The sequence below is a fragment of the Phyllobates terribilis genome, unplaced genomic scaffold (assembly GCF_046119375.1).
Source record: "Phyllobates terribilis strain yellow unplaced genomic scaffold, ASM4611937v1 Scaffold_3__8_contigs__length_932513732, whole genome shotgun sequence".
NCBI lineage: Eukaryota > Metazoa > Chordata > Amphibia > Anura > Dendrobatidae > Phyllobates > Phyllobates terribilis.
In genome coordinates, this window is record NW_027362763.1 from 741,895,744 (window position 1) to 741,911,050 (window position 15,307).

The window sequence follows — 15,307 nt, forward strand, 5'->3', positions numbered from 1 at the left end:
GACGTTCGGCATTTGCCACAGAACACCAGGATTGGCAAAGTCGCCACTGGCGCCCTGTGCTCTTCACAGATGAAAGCAGGTTCACACTGAGGCTGGTGCGGTTGGCCCTGGGTTCCTCCTAATGCAGGACAATGCCAGACCTCATGTGGCTGGAGTGTGTCAGCAGTTCCTGCAAGATGAAGGCATTGAAGCTATGGACTGGCTCGATCGTTCCACAGACCTGAATCCGATTGAGCACATCTGGGACATCATGTCGCGCTCCATCCACCAATGCCATGTTGCACCACAGACTGTCCAGGAGTTAGCGGATGCTTTAGTCCAGGTCTGGGAGGAAATCCCACAGGAGACCATCCGCAACCTCATCAGGAGCATGCCCAGGCGATGTAGGGAGGTCATACAGGCACGTGGAGGCCACACACAATACTGAGCCTCATTTTGACTTGTTTTAAGGACATTACATCAAAGTTAGATCAGCCTGTAGTGAGTTTTTCCACTTTAATTTTGGGGGTGACTCCAAATCCAGGCCTCCATTGGTTAATAAATTTGATTTCCATTGATGATTTTTGTGTAATTTTGTTGTCAGCACATTCAACTTTGTACAGAACAAAGTATTCAATGAGAATATTTCATTCATTCAGATCTAGGATGTGTTATTTCAGTGTTCCCTTTATGCTTTTGAGCAGTGTACATAGCATATACATTAACATAGCTGCATACTTTTTTTTTACTGAAGATTTATTGAACTTTTTGGAAAAAAAAAATCTTATTTTTGAGCCCAAACATCCTGTGATCCATTATTTCATGGCAATACTGTTCTTGAAATTAAGAAAGTAATAAATGAAGAAAGGGGTGATAGCCATAATAGTCTAAGTACCGTTTGTAGTCATGTGAAAACAGTTGAAGAACTGAAAAAACTCTTCCCACCGAGGACATACCAACTTGAAGGAATGTATCATCAGAAAATGATCTATTTTTAAATCATCTTTTTGTGTTAACTGTAGTTTTTTTTTACAATGTTCATTTGTTATTTTGTTTTCATATCACAATTTCAAGTAGTTTTGCAATTTTCACAGTGGCCACGCAGGCTTTTTTTAAAAAAAAAAAAATAATAATAATTATTATTTATTTTTTTAACTCATCCTTCCTGTCAATCCTCAGAAGGGCGAGATTACAATGACAGGTAACACCTTTATACACAGCGGATAACACAGGATCCAACAATCATAATAGGCGAGGTCATAGTTCTCCTGCTCTCCTCCCTTCACAATGACCTTTGCACACGCTCATTAGATGCTTACATACAAAAGATAGCGTCGGAGTCCCTCTATTGCTGCTAATGTTCATGATTTCCTGAATAAAAAAAAGTCTAGACTAGCCACAGAGGCCAGTTTGAAAATTGCAATTTTTCAATTTTGTTATTTTAAAAACGGATAGTGATATGGAGAAAAACAAAACATTGCCAAAAATTAAAAAGAAAAAATTTACAATAAAGCTGATGTAAACAATAGCTCACTTTCTGATTACACATTCCCTTTAAGGTCAATCAGTGGTTGACAGTCCCTTGTACAGCTCACTTTACCATGCTAAAAAAAGCAATAAAATTTTTTTATTTTTTTTTATATGGGAGTCTTTGAACGACTATGTACAGTAATCTTCTGGCGCACACACACATTCAGAGGAAATAGTAAATGCCTCTTCAGCCTCTGTGGACAATAGTGCAATGGCTTCTGTTCAAAGCGGACCCATGATCTGTTTTTAAACAACCAACGATGGTTGATGGATCTCATTGACTTAAATAATAGTCAAATGGGTTCCTGATATTTTTTCCATTACCTTTTTTTAGATCTTAACCTTAGGATAGTCTATCAATATCTGATTGGTGAGGGGTGCGACATCCGGCACTCCCGCCGATTAGCTGTTCCCGGCCAGAAGTTCACAGATGTTGTCGGAACACAGAAGCTCCATCCTTTCTACACTGGCCGCGGCTGAGTACTGTAGATCCAAATAGGGGGTGGATGTGAAGTACCGGGCCGCAGCCACTATATTCTGAACGGAGCTGCTGTGTTCTGGGATCATCTGATAACTTCCATCCGGTAATAGCGATAGGCGGGAGTGCCAGATGACACAGTCCGCCAATCAGATATTGATAGCCTATCCTAATGACAGGCCATCAATAAAAAAACTAGTGGCCAACCTCTTTAAAGGACCACTCTAGCGGGTTTTTATTGCAGCACTGGAGCGGTACAACCAGTCTAACCTCCCTGCACCTGTGATCATATTTACCAGCCGCCATCTTCATCTTTTATTGGCGCCACTCTGGTCGGACTTTTGCAGGTTATGACCTGCTAGATCGCTCCAGTGTTTGCTGGGTGATCCGGAAGTCACAACTCAATGTAAGTCTATAAGAGCCAGAACAAGGACCTCATATACTTTTATTTAGAGTTTGTAACCAGTTCCTCGGACTTTCGGTCAGTCAGAAGTTGAGGTCACAAGATAGTGGCGCGGGACTGGAGCGGCGCCAATAAAATGAAGGCAGCGAGTGGTGAGTATAATACTAAGGTAAGGGAACTTAGATTAGTTGCACCACTAACCAAACACAAAAAAAAAAAGGAATGGTGCTTTAAGAATAATTTTGCAGACTATAATTTTTTCCACAAAAAGCAACAACAAAAAGAAACAAAAAACAGAAAATGGAAGAGCACACGACATCAGAGAATGAAAAGGTAGGGAAAAAAATTAAGTATGCATTGTATCAATAGTTAAGAGGGAAATCCTCGGCCAAAACAGAAGTCGTCTCACAAATGACATCACATTTGTCTAATATCCAAAGCAAGGGTTTTATTTGTAGTTTAGTTGTTCATGGTACTTGCTCTTATTGGCGAAGATCAGAACCACAAGGCTTAAATAATAAATCCTTTCCTTATTATTTTACATCAGTTGATGCATTCCCAGAAGTCAATTGATCTCATTAACAAGGACAGTCCGGTCAGAGCGCTGCTTAACCTTATTAGAGTGACACAAAAGAGACGGTCGCCCAAAAAAATCAGTAACGATCCAAAATAAGCAAATTCTGCCTGAAATAATGAATCGAAAGGGAAAACTGAAAAAAAAACCTACTTCATCTAAATGCAAACACTGAATTTTAAATTGTGAGAAATCTCAGTGGTTGAGGTGAAACATCTTTCTCCCTTTAGATGCTTGACCTCACTTGGATGGTGCACTTCTTGGTAGAAAGAGGTGACAGCCAACTCGTAGCCTAATTGATTTAAGAACAGTGTCTGGGGAGTCAGTCCAATTAAATTTACAAGATGGCAATTAGCTGGAAGGCCTCTAAATCCCTGCACTGTGAGCATTCTGGCCTGTGTGAGAACACAAATGTGCCGGAGATAGCTAGTCAAGGGCTTTTTCTTTTTTTTCCACCTAAGCTGCTGTGAGCGGCCTCACTGGGGAGAGAGAAAAATAAACGTAAGGCCTAAGATCACAGAGTGGGGTCTCTTGTAAAGGTAAAGCACTTTAAGGGACTATGAAGAAAATGTACATATCATAGTTTTATCAGTGTTTTTGTCTTAAAAAAAAAAAAAACAAATTAGTTGACTGCTGACCTGTGAATGCCAAGGCGACATCCGAGGGCTTGGACAACAGCAGAAATGTGGGGGGCTAAAAATAGAGAAAGCCATGACCCTAAACTGGATAAGAGAGATGAGGGGATATTGGTGATGCAAATCTACCTGTTCCCCTCATGTTGTGTGTCTATGTTGGGGGCTTACATTAGGAGGAACTTTCAAAATTTTCCTCGAATGGAAGACTGCAACTTATCTCGGTATATAGGCAAACCTTGCTAATGTTAATATTGTCACGCAGTACTTTGGGACTCTGGGAGCTAACGAGGTCCCTTGAACTAGAGGCGCCCTAGTCTATGCCTGTCCCCCGGATTACTCCTGAAGGTGGAAATGCTGGGTTCTCGTGCCTTGTTATACTCCTATATCAACCCTTATCTGACCCCACCCCCACCCAGGGAGGTGGGAAGCCGAAGTGTATAGGAATACACTGACCAGATAAACAAGGGAAGACAGACAGGGATAAATGAAAATACCAACCATACAAAATACACTCGCCAAACAACAAAGTGGGACACAGGAGAGTTAAAGGAAAGAGAAACCAAATAGGAGAGGATAAGCACACAGACTAAACTCCAAGCAACAATCTCCTGAGCAATCTACAAACGCTACCTCCAACAACGAACAGCTCCAACTCCAAACCAGGCAGTAAGAAATAACACTGGCAATTCCTAAATGCCAAAGGGAGCATGTATAGCAGAGGGGAGTGGCCAACACTGAACAGCTGAGACAATCCAGGTCAGAAAGCTCCAGGAGCTTCTACTGAACAGATTAACCCTTGCACTGCTAGCAGGAAAAAAAACTGCACTGTTTAATAAGAGGGTGAAGTACTTCTAACCAGTGCAGGAGTTCGAGAAACCAGATGCCACAGTCTGATGGTCCCTCCCTGTCGCGGTATCGCCGTGACAAATATGCTGTACATATTGGAAAAAAAGTGAATATCAGAAACTTTGGAATATATAAATATAGATAAATCGCCTTCTTTCTCCATTTATGATCCACTTCATCTCCTTCCCCCACCTCCCGAACTCATTATTCGTTCTGAAAATAACACAACTAAAATCCATTTTGCAAAGATGCAATGCCAGGACAGTGAGGTGTCAGGTGACACAGTATATCAAAGTCTATGAAGGGACGATGGACAGAAGGACAGAGCGAAAGGCAGAGAATCAGAGTGTGTCAATTCTGGCAAGCTTATCTCAATGCTGGATGCACATCTGCACTGCTCAGTACTGCTATGTAGTTTCTGTGCTGCTGCTTCTATGCTACCAAAGGGAATAAGAGCAGGAATCCATCTTTTTGTGTGTTTAGTATATGGATGGCATCATAGTACATAGGCTTCACCCACTTGAGTCTATTGCAAATTAGACAAAGAGCCTGCAGAGGGGAAAACTGGTGAAAAATGCATAATACAAGCCACATAATAAACTGACAAAGTGTTATTCCTAATGCACACACACGATAGGTTATTCTGAAAAGTTATCTGAAAGTATAGTTTCACTTTAAAGTCATCAGACCCAATGCCACTACTAAATGTATTATAGAGATAAAGTAGGCAAGTAGTCACAGACACCTACAGTATTTGTGTTTTCAGTGAAAAACAAGGTGATCAGAAAAAAAAATTAGAAAAACGATGTGGCAGCTATTATCTATTTATCTAAAAAATGGAAGACCAATGGGATTACTCATTAGGTTTTGCGAAGAGAGCAATGAATTATTCTTTATGCTTATGGACACATTAAGGAGACATGAAGGTATAGTTAAAAGTTTTCTTAATATTTGTTATTTTTTTTAATGAAATTATTACTGAAGTACATATCATATAATAAGGAAATGTCATTCAATATAAATCATAAAATCTCACAAATTCTTCCATAGTCCACAAATTTAACCATGTATGGGGAGCTATGGAGGATTTCTTTCCAAAAGGTTCTACAACATGGACATGGTGGAAAGACATTTTGAGATTATTTGGTACTTCTTTTCTTATATAGAATGAAGGCAATATTCTTGAGCGTTGGTGAGACATCTCTCCCTCTATCTACAGGTGCATCTCACTGAATTAGAATATCATCAAAAAGTTAATTTATTTAGGTTTTCAATACAAAAAGTGAAACTCATATTATATAGAGTCATTATAAACAGTGATCTAATTCAATTGTTTATTTCTGTGAAAGTTGATAATAAAGGCTTACTAAATGTTTAAAAAAGTCCCTTAGTCTGTTTCAGTAGGCTCCACAATCACGGGGAAGACTGACTGCTGACTTGACAGATGTCCAGAAGGCAGTCATTGACACACTCCACAAGGTCCCGGAGTTCCAATTTTCATTTGGAAATCAAGGTCCCAGAGTCTGGAGGAAGAGTGGAGAGGCCACAATCCAAGCTGCTTGAGGTCTAGTGTGAAGTTTCCACAATCAGTGATGGTTTGGGGAGCCATGTCATCTGCTGGTGTAGGTCCACTGTGTTTTATCAAGACCAAAGTCAGTGCACCCGTCTACTAGGAAATTTTAGAGCACTTCTGCCGACAAGCTTTTTGGAGATGGAAATTTCATTCTCCAGCAGGACTTGGCACCTGTCCACACTGCCAAAAGTACCAATACCTGGTTTAAGAACAACAGTATCACTGTGTTTCATTGGTCAGCAAACTCGCCTGACCTTAACCCCATAGAGAGGTGTCAAGAGGAAGATGAGAGACACCAGTTCCAACAATGCAGACGAGCTGAAGGCTGCTATCAAAGCAACCTGGGCTTCCATAACACCTCAGAAGTGCCACAGGCTGATCGCCTCCATGCCACGCCACATTAATGCAGTAATTGATGCAAAAGGAGCCCCGACCAAGTATTGAGTGCATTTACTGAACATACATTTCAGTAGGCCAACATTTCGGATTTTAAAAACATTTTTCAAGCTGTTGTTATAAAGTATTCTAATTTACTGAGATAATGACTTACGTGTTTTCATTGGCTGTAAGCCATAATCATCAACATTAACAAAAATAAACACTTGAAATAGATCACTCAGTTTGTAATGACTATATATATGAGTTTCACTTTTTGTATTGAAGAACTGAAATAAATTAACTTTTTGATGATATTCTAATTTAGTGAGATGCACCTGTATATATATTTTTTCTCTAGTTCATCTTTCTCTCTATACCTTTAAATATAGTTAAACATATATTATATACAGTGGGGGAAATAAGTATTTGATCCTTTGCTGTTTTTGTAAGTTTGCCCACTGACAAAGACATGAACAGTCTATAATTTTAAGGGTAGGTTAATTTTAACATTGACAGATAGAATATCCCCCCCAAAAAATCAAGAAAATCACATTGTATAAATGAGATAATTTTTTTGCATTTTGCAGTGAGAAATAAGTATTTGATCCCTCTTTTGCAAAAAACACTTAATACTTGGTGGCAAAACCCTTGTTGGCAAGCACAGCAGTCAGACGTTTTTTGTAGTTGATGATGAGGGTTGTGCACATGTCAGGAGGAATTTTGGTCCACTCCTCTTTGCAGATCATCTCTACATCATTAAGATTTTGAGGTTGTCGCTTGGCAACTCAGAGTTTCAACTCCCTCCATAAGTTTTCTATGGGATTAAGGTCTGGACACTGACTAGGCCACTCCAGTACCTTACTGTGCTTCTTTCTGTTTGAGCCACTCCTTTGTTGCCTTGGCTGTATGTTTTGGGTCATTGTCTTGCTGGAAGACCCAGCCACGACCCATCTTCAATGCTCTTACTGAGGGAAGGAGGTGTTTGGCCAAAATCTCGGGATACATGATCCCATCCATCTTCCGTTCAGTACGGTGCAGTCGTCATGTCCCCTTTGCAGAAAAGCACCCCCAAAGTATAATGTTTCCCCCACCATACTTCACGGTTGGGACGATGTTCTTAGGGTTGTACTCATCCTTCTTCTTCCTCCAAACACAGCGAGTTGAGTTAATGCCAAAGAGCTCAATTTGTGTCTCATCTGACCGCAGCACCTTCTCCCAATAACTCACAGAATCATCCAGGTGTTCATTGGCAAACTTCAGACGGGCCTGCACATGTGCCTTCTTGAGCAGGGGGACCTTGCGGGCACTGCAGGATTTTAAACCTTTAAGGCGTAATGTGTTACCAATGGTTTTCTTGGTAACTGTGGTCCCAGCTGCCTTGAGATCATTAACAAGTTCCCCCCGTGTAGTTTTAGGCTGATCTCTCATCTTCCTCATGATCAAGGATACCCCATGAAGTGAGATTTTGCATGGTGCCCCAGATCGATGTCGATTGACAGTCATTTTGTATTTCTTCCATTTTCTTACTATTGCACCAACAGTTGTCTCCTTCTCACCCAGCATCTTACTTAGGGTTTTGTAGCCCATTCCAGCTTTGTGTAGGTCTATCATCTTGTCCTTGACATCCTTTAAAAGCTCTTTGGTCTTGACCATGTTGTAGAGGTTAGAGTCTGACTGATTAATTGAGTCTGTGGACAGGAGTCTGTGGACAGGGGACTATGTAAGACAGCTGTCTTTAATGCAGGTAACGAGTTGATTTGGAGAGTCTAACTGGTCTGTAGGAGCCAGAACTCATAATGGTTTGTAGGGGATCAAATACTTATTTCTCAGTGCAAAATGCAAAAAACATTATCTAATTTATACAATGTGATTTTCTTGGGGATATTCTATCCCTCAAAGTTAAAATTAACCTATCATTAAAATTATAGACTGTTCATGTCTTTGTCAGTGGGCAAACTTACAAAAACAGCAAGGGATCAAATACTTATTTCCCCCACTGTATATATAATTTGGACAAGAGAAAAATTTTGCAAATATGACTGATAATTGTGCTAATTTACCTGTCCCAAACATAAGTTATCCTAGTTATTTCAGAAACAGCTGAAATACTTGTTCACTAGTTCAGGATGTCATGGATTCAGCATGCAATATATGTAAATGAAAAAGGTCACCCATATTTTATACTCATTCCCACTCAGTGAAGGAAAACCATGCAGGAATATGCAGCATGCTCCGTAGTGTATTTGGACACATTCAGTATTTGCAACAGATTTTGCTCTGCTCCAAATACTAGAGTATTGGCAGCAAAAACGTTGCATAAAATGTGCACGTCTTTGCTCGGTTTTTGATGTTTTGCTTTCCCTTATTCATTTGAATGTATGAAAAATGCCGCAAAAGCGCTGAAAGAAATATAAATCTGCTGCAAATCTGCAAGAAAAAAAAAAGCAGCATGTGCAGATTTCAGAAATCACATTCCCTTCACTAATACTGTAAAACTTTTTCAGTGACAAAAACGATCATCAAAGACGCAATGTGTGCACATACACATGTTCTGCATGAAAAATATCCACAGATTAGCATTACTGAATGAAAATGGGGCTAATCTTCATGCGGTTCAGCCTGCAAATAAGTAAAAGATATTCAGGGGTAAAATCTTGGATTTTTTTTTTTGTAAACTACACATCCAAATTCGCCACAGGCTAATAACTCAATTCTGCCAGCATGTGTAACAAAGCAATACGCCCCAGCCTAAAGTCAATGTACTAAAATAACAATTAAAAACAGCACAAGGAGATAACATAGACGAACATTAAATACTATTTGCCAACAAAAGGATTAAGCACATTATATTACTTAACTATCAGATAGGATCCTAGTGGAGACATAATCCATGGCTGCCTAGTATGGAGATATTCATCTAGATTTCGCTTTGTCAAACTTCCGCCACAAGTATGTTGTGCTAATCTCAGCCATTGTTGTACTGTTTTCTATAGTTTTACCTATGCCTAGAATAATTTATTTAGACAGGAACAGCCATGAAAATGCTAACATAAATGGTACGTGTCATACTGCTGCGAGAACTTGTCCAATTGTATTTTTTTTTAATGCACCACATTGTAACCTGGCACAAAATGATGACAAATTGTGAACATGTCCAGCGATCCTAGTTTTCAATACATGTAATGTTAAAATTCTACCATTGGCAAACCAAGGACAAAGGGTAGACAGAGAAGGGGTACCCAAATCTAAGCCATAGATACAATTTCATGTGTGTTGCATACTGTGACCTGTACAGGAAATGTGATCATAAAGAATTTGGATGGGAAACGCGTCGGAGAAGTGAGCCGAGACACTAAGGAGCCGATTCTTTAACACTGGTGTCCTAATGAAGGGCTCGCTGGAGTACTATGTGTCAAATTCATAAAGGCGCACACCACTTAATGAATTAGGCGCAACGTTAATGAATTGGTTGCAACGTTAAGCGGTGAGTGCAGCATGACAACATTTGACACCCCATCCACATCATGTCCATAATGGCTGGGACTGGCATGAAAATGCCAAAAGTCGCAATATATTTGTGAAACCTTCCAAATTGTGCAAAATAATGTGACGTATTAAGGGGTCTTAAGTTACGTCAGAATTCTGGCATGAAAACCTTATTGAATCAGCCCCATAGTCCCTGGACGTCTTTTCAAAGTATGCAGCGTTTCCGAGTTCAACATACCTGTCTGCAATCACCCAGCCAGTGTCTGATTCATGCAGCCCACGGTCTAGACAGGATTAATCTAATAGGTCCAGCAATGGTCATGTAGGGTTTCTCGTCACTCGCGTGACATTGGCTTCAGCGCTCACGTGACAACAATCAACAAAAACTGAAGACCTCCCTATGTTGTAGCTGTTTCTATAAGTCAGGATTGTGCCGTTTCTCTATTTTTTCTTCCTGAAAATGTATTAACAAATTGACATCTATGGACAAGTGGATATTATCATTAGTGTGCAGAGTCCTTGTTGAAATATGCAACAGCTGCAGGCTTATGTTTTGGGGACTATGTTGAGAAAACAACAGATGGTGCTTTGTTACTTGTGGTCTCTCAATACTCTATTGTAAGACCAACCAGGTTTGTTTGTGTGTGTTCTCTCCAGTAAGCCTTCGTGTTGTGAAGATGCCGTTATGTACTAAGTAAAACAGTTTATTCTCTCCCAATGTCTGAGTGCTAATGATTCTGCTGAAACCTGTAATCTGCAATAGTTCCTGCACCCCAACACAGTCTGACAATGACACATCAGTGCTGCTAGAGTCAGACACAACATATAGGGAATGGTAGCACATACAGCTGAAACCAGAAGCTTACATACACTATATAAAAAGACACATATGCATGTGTTTCTCAATATCTGACATGAAATCAGAATAAACCTTTCCCGTTTAGGTCAATTAGGTTACCATAATGTTTAAAATTTGCCAAATGCCAGAATAATGAGAGAGAGAGAATATTTTAAGGGATTTTTATTACTTACTGCAGAGTCAAAAGTTTACATACATTCCATTAGTATTTGGTACCATTGCCCTTAAACTTAAGGATTTGGGTCAAACGTTTGGGATATCCTTCCACAAGCTTCTCACAATAGTTGGTCGGAATTTGGGCCCATTCCTCCTGACAAAACTTGTGTAACTGATCCAGGTTTGTAGGTCATCTTGCCCGCACCTGCCTTTTCAGCTTTGCCCATAAATTTTCAATAGGATTGAGATCAGGGCTTTGTGATGGCCACTCCAAAACATTGACTTTGTTATCCTTAAGCCACTTTGTTACCATTATGGCAGTATGCTTTGGGTCACTGTCCATTTGGAAGACCCATTTCCGCCCAAGATTTAACTTCCTGGCTGATGTCTTGAGATGTTGCTTCAGTATTGCCACATAATCTTCTTTTCTCATGATGCCATCTATTTTGTGAAGTGCACCAGTCCCTCCTGCAGCAAAACAACCCCACAACATGATGCTGCTACCCCCGTGTTTTACAGTTGGGATGGTGTTCTTAGGCTTCCAAGCTTCTCCCTTTTTCCTCCAAACGGAACGATGGTCATTATGCCCAAAAAGTTACATTTTAGTTTCATCAGACCACAGGACATGTCTCCAAAAATTATGGTCTTTGTTCCTGTGTGCATTTGCAAACATTAATCTGGCTTTTTTATGTTTCTTGTGGAGTAATGGCTTCTTCCTGGCAGAGTGGCCTTTCAGCCCATGTTGATACAGTACTCATTTCACTGTTGATATTAACACAATCTTACCAGCTTCCACCGTCATCTTCACAAGGTCTTTTGCTTTTGTCTTTGGGTTGATATGCACATGTCGGACCAAAGCATGTCATCTCTGGGACATAGAACCCGTCTCCTTCCTGAGCGGTATGATGGCTGGACATTCCGATCGTATTTGTACTTGCGTATAATTGTTTGCACAGATGAAAGAGGCACCTTCAGGTATCTTGAAATTGTACCCAAGGATGAGCCAGACTTGTGCAAGTCCCCAATTCTCTTCCTGATATATTGGCTGATTTCTTTAGACTTTCCCATGATGCTATACAAAGAAGCAGTGTTTTTCAGGTGTGCATTAAAATACATCCACAGGTGTCAGAAGCTTCCAAACACATGACATCATCATATGGGCAGTCTAGAATTGTTTAAAGGCAAAGTAATCTAAGTGTATGTAAACTTTTGACTTTGCAGTAAGTAATATAAATGCCTTAAAACAATCTCTCTGTCTCATTATTCCGGCATTTTGCAAATATTAAAAAATAATCCTAATCCTGACTGATCTAAAATGGGAAAGGTTTATTCTGATTTCATGTCAGATATTGAGAAAAACATGCATATGTGACTTTTTATATAGTGCATGGAAACTTCTGGTTTCAACTGTATACATTGGGGGACTAGTGACAGGAAACGTCGAAACAAAATCACTGGAGCGCTACTTTAAGTATTACAATTGCTTTTTTTTACCAATGAACAATCTAGAATCAGTGTCCGAAGGGTTTATAGAGCGACGTAGAACAGCGACTTGCGGCACCCACTGATGTTAGTTTTTGTTCTGTAGTAAAGAAATGCTTTTGTTCAGATGTTGTGCGTCTGTACATTTGGCTGACGGATGCTGGTCAGTGTCGCTGCCAACTTGCAGAACTTTTGGCCTTTGGCCTTGTTTCTATGTCTAATTCCCTGTTGACTTAAGGAGCTGTGAAATAACACAACACTGAAAGACTGAATCAGAAAACAGTTTTGTCCTCTTTTGCCATAGTACTTCAGCATCTACTCATCGCATAACAATTGCTGTTCCTGCCATCACCATGATAAACCATAATACACAAACAGTGTTCAAGCTTCCCACAAGCAGCACAAAAAAGTGGTTTCCAGTCCCTTTTTATGATTGTAGTTTTCAATTTTATTTTTCAACCCTTTAATGCCTTGTCCTGAAAGAGCCTTAAAGAGGCTGTCCAGTACTTTACCATTGATGATCTATCCTCAGGATAGGTCATCAATATCTGATCGGTGGGGGCGGGATACCCAGCACCCCTGCCAATCAGCTGTTCTCTGTGCCGGCGGCTACCAGAAGTGCCCAGTTGCGGAGCTACTCCGTCTACTGTATAGTGGCCGAGGCTGGGGCCTGCACATCCGCCCCCTATTGACTTGAATAAGGGGCTGATGTGCAGTACCCGGTCGAGCGGCATAGGGAGAGTCAGACTTCTCCGCTGTCAACGGCACCTCTAATAGTGGACAACCTCTTTAACGATAGACTTTTTTTTTTGCGTCACCATATTTCAGCAGCCATAACTTTTTTTTTAAATTCTATCTTTACCATATTTCTGTATAAGGCCTTGTTTCATGCGAGAGAATAGTATGATTTTTCAGTGCTTGATTCACATGATCTGGTCCATCTTCCATGACAGCAATCTGCTGCCGCTGGACAGGAGCCGTAAGAACCACCTCTTACCTGATAACATCGGCAGCTCTTCTTTTAATCAGTCGGCGTGGTGAGAAGTCACATGTGCGTCATGCCGCAATGATGAGGTGGCGCCGACCAGCTAATCAAAACAGAAACCTATGGGGAGGTAGTTTTCACAGCTGCCGTCCATGGGCCAGAGATTACTGTCATGGCCGATGGACCAAGTCGGGTGAATCGATTTGCACCAACTCTAGTCTATGTTTAGTTTTTTTTCCTGTCCATGTTCACACTAAATCTGATGAGCTATTTATTCTGGTTATTACGGTCATGTGGATGAATAATATGTGTAGGTTGTTTGGTTTTATGTAACAAATGTAAAATAAAATGTGTTTAATACTGACAAAATAAATCTGATATTTTTTTCCTCCAAAATTTTATTTTTCAGAGTGGAGATAGTCCAGTTTAAATATGTGAGGTCTAGTAGGGAATAGAGATGAGCGAACCCGAACTGTAAAGTTTGGGGTTCGTACAGGACACCTAGTGTTCTCCTGTACTGAACTCTGAAGACGGACTTCTCCTGGAACCTGACAAACCCAAAATTCCATGGGTCCGCTCATCCCTAGAAGGGATAGCTGTCAGGTGGTCCAACAGTCAAATCCAAAATAGCATCCAAGGGTTAGTCAGCAGAATGAGCAGGAGACAATGAAAGTGAACACCATTTATAGCACTGCACCTCTGTAGTATGAGATATGCAATAACTGCCAATGACAGTCACAAATGGGCATTCCTTTAGAGCGCCTGGTGCCCTCACTGGCTGCTCAACATGTCTGCCTGATGGTCATTAGAGATGAACAGCAGGACCATGAGAATCCACATCAGTATCATTAGTCTTATAGGTGGCCCTCTGCCTCCGGATACACCACCAGTGGTGATTGCAGAGTCGATCGGCATGGGCAGAGTCACAGCCCCCTCTGCGGTCAGCGGCACCTTTAAAAATTAAGCAGTGGCATCAGTATTGTGGGTTTCTGTTCCAGTTTAGGGGAAGATGAAAGAAATTCAATTCTTTGATATATTTGTTACATGACAGAAAAGAAAAGCCTAAAGGAGCCTCAAAAGCAGATGTGAACCCAGCATTAAAGGGGACGTTCAGTGAAAACAAGTTATCACGTATTCACAGGATAGGTGATAACTTGCTGATCGTTGGGTGGCCCACCGTTGGGACCCACAGCAATCGGCACATCGAGAGATTTTTATCCTCAACTAGGAACTTTTACAGATATTATAAAATGGGGTGGCAGGTCGGACGCCCAACAGCTGCTCCTTTCATTCTCTATGGGACTGAAGGAAAAAGCCGCTCTATAGGAAATGAATGGATGTCGGATGCCCAACAGCTGCTCCTTTCATTGTCTATGGGGCTGCTGGAAAAAGCCGCTCTATAGAGAATGTATGGAGGTCAGACGCCCAACAGCTGCTCCGTTCATTGTTTATGGGGTTGCCGTAAAAAGATGCTCTATAAGGAATGAATGGAGCGCTGGTCACAGATGTGCCCTGCTACTACCATTCTAACAGGGATATATGTTCCCCGTTCTGCTGATGGCTGAACCTCCACCGATCAGCAAGTTCTCACCTATACTGTGCATAGGAAACGAAAAGAATAAAGCCTTCATCAAGCATGTACTGAAATTTAGCCAGAATGTTGCATATTGGATCTGAATTAATTTTTTGGATACATCAATTAGATTGCTGCTTCATTCTTGTCCTCTTCCTGCATTTACGGACATTGAGGACTGTGGTCTGCCAGGTTGTGTGCATGCAATATTTCATAGGAAGCCTGTTCTTCTTGTCTATACTGAGGATATGTAATATGAGGTTTTCACCAGACAACAGTACCTTTCATTACTAAATAATATATTACTTCCAAGATTTTTTTAATCTCTTCATGTATATAACACAACTACTGCCATAGACTGCATTAGTTA

The 15,307-nt window shown here is 40.7% G+C and overlaps 1 protein-coding gene across 3 annotated transcripts in view; it reads right to left on the bottom strand.

Moving 5' to 3' along the window:
- Window positions 1-15,307, bottom strand: part of WDPCP (WD repeat containing planar cell polarity effector) — a 420,756-nt gene that overhangs the window by 229,863 nt on the left and 175,586 nt on the right. The window lies entirely within an intron of this gene.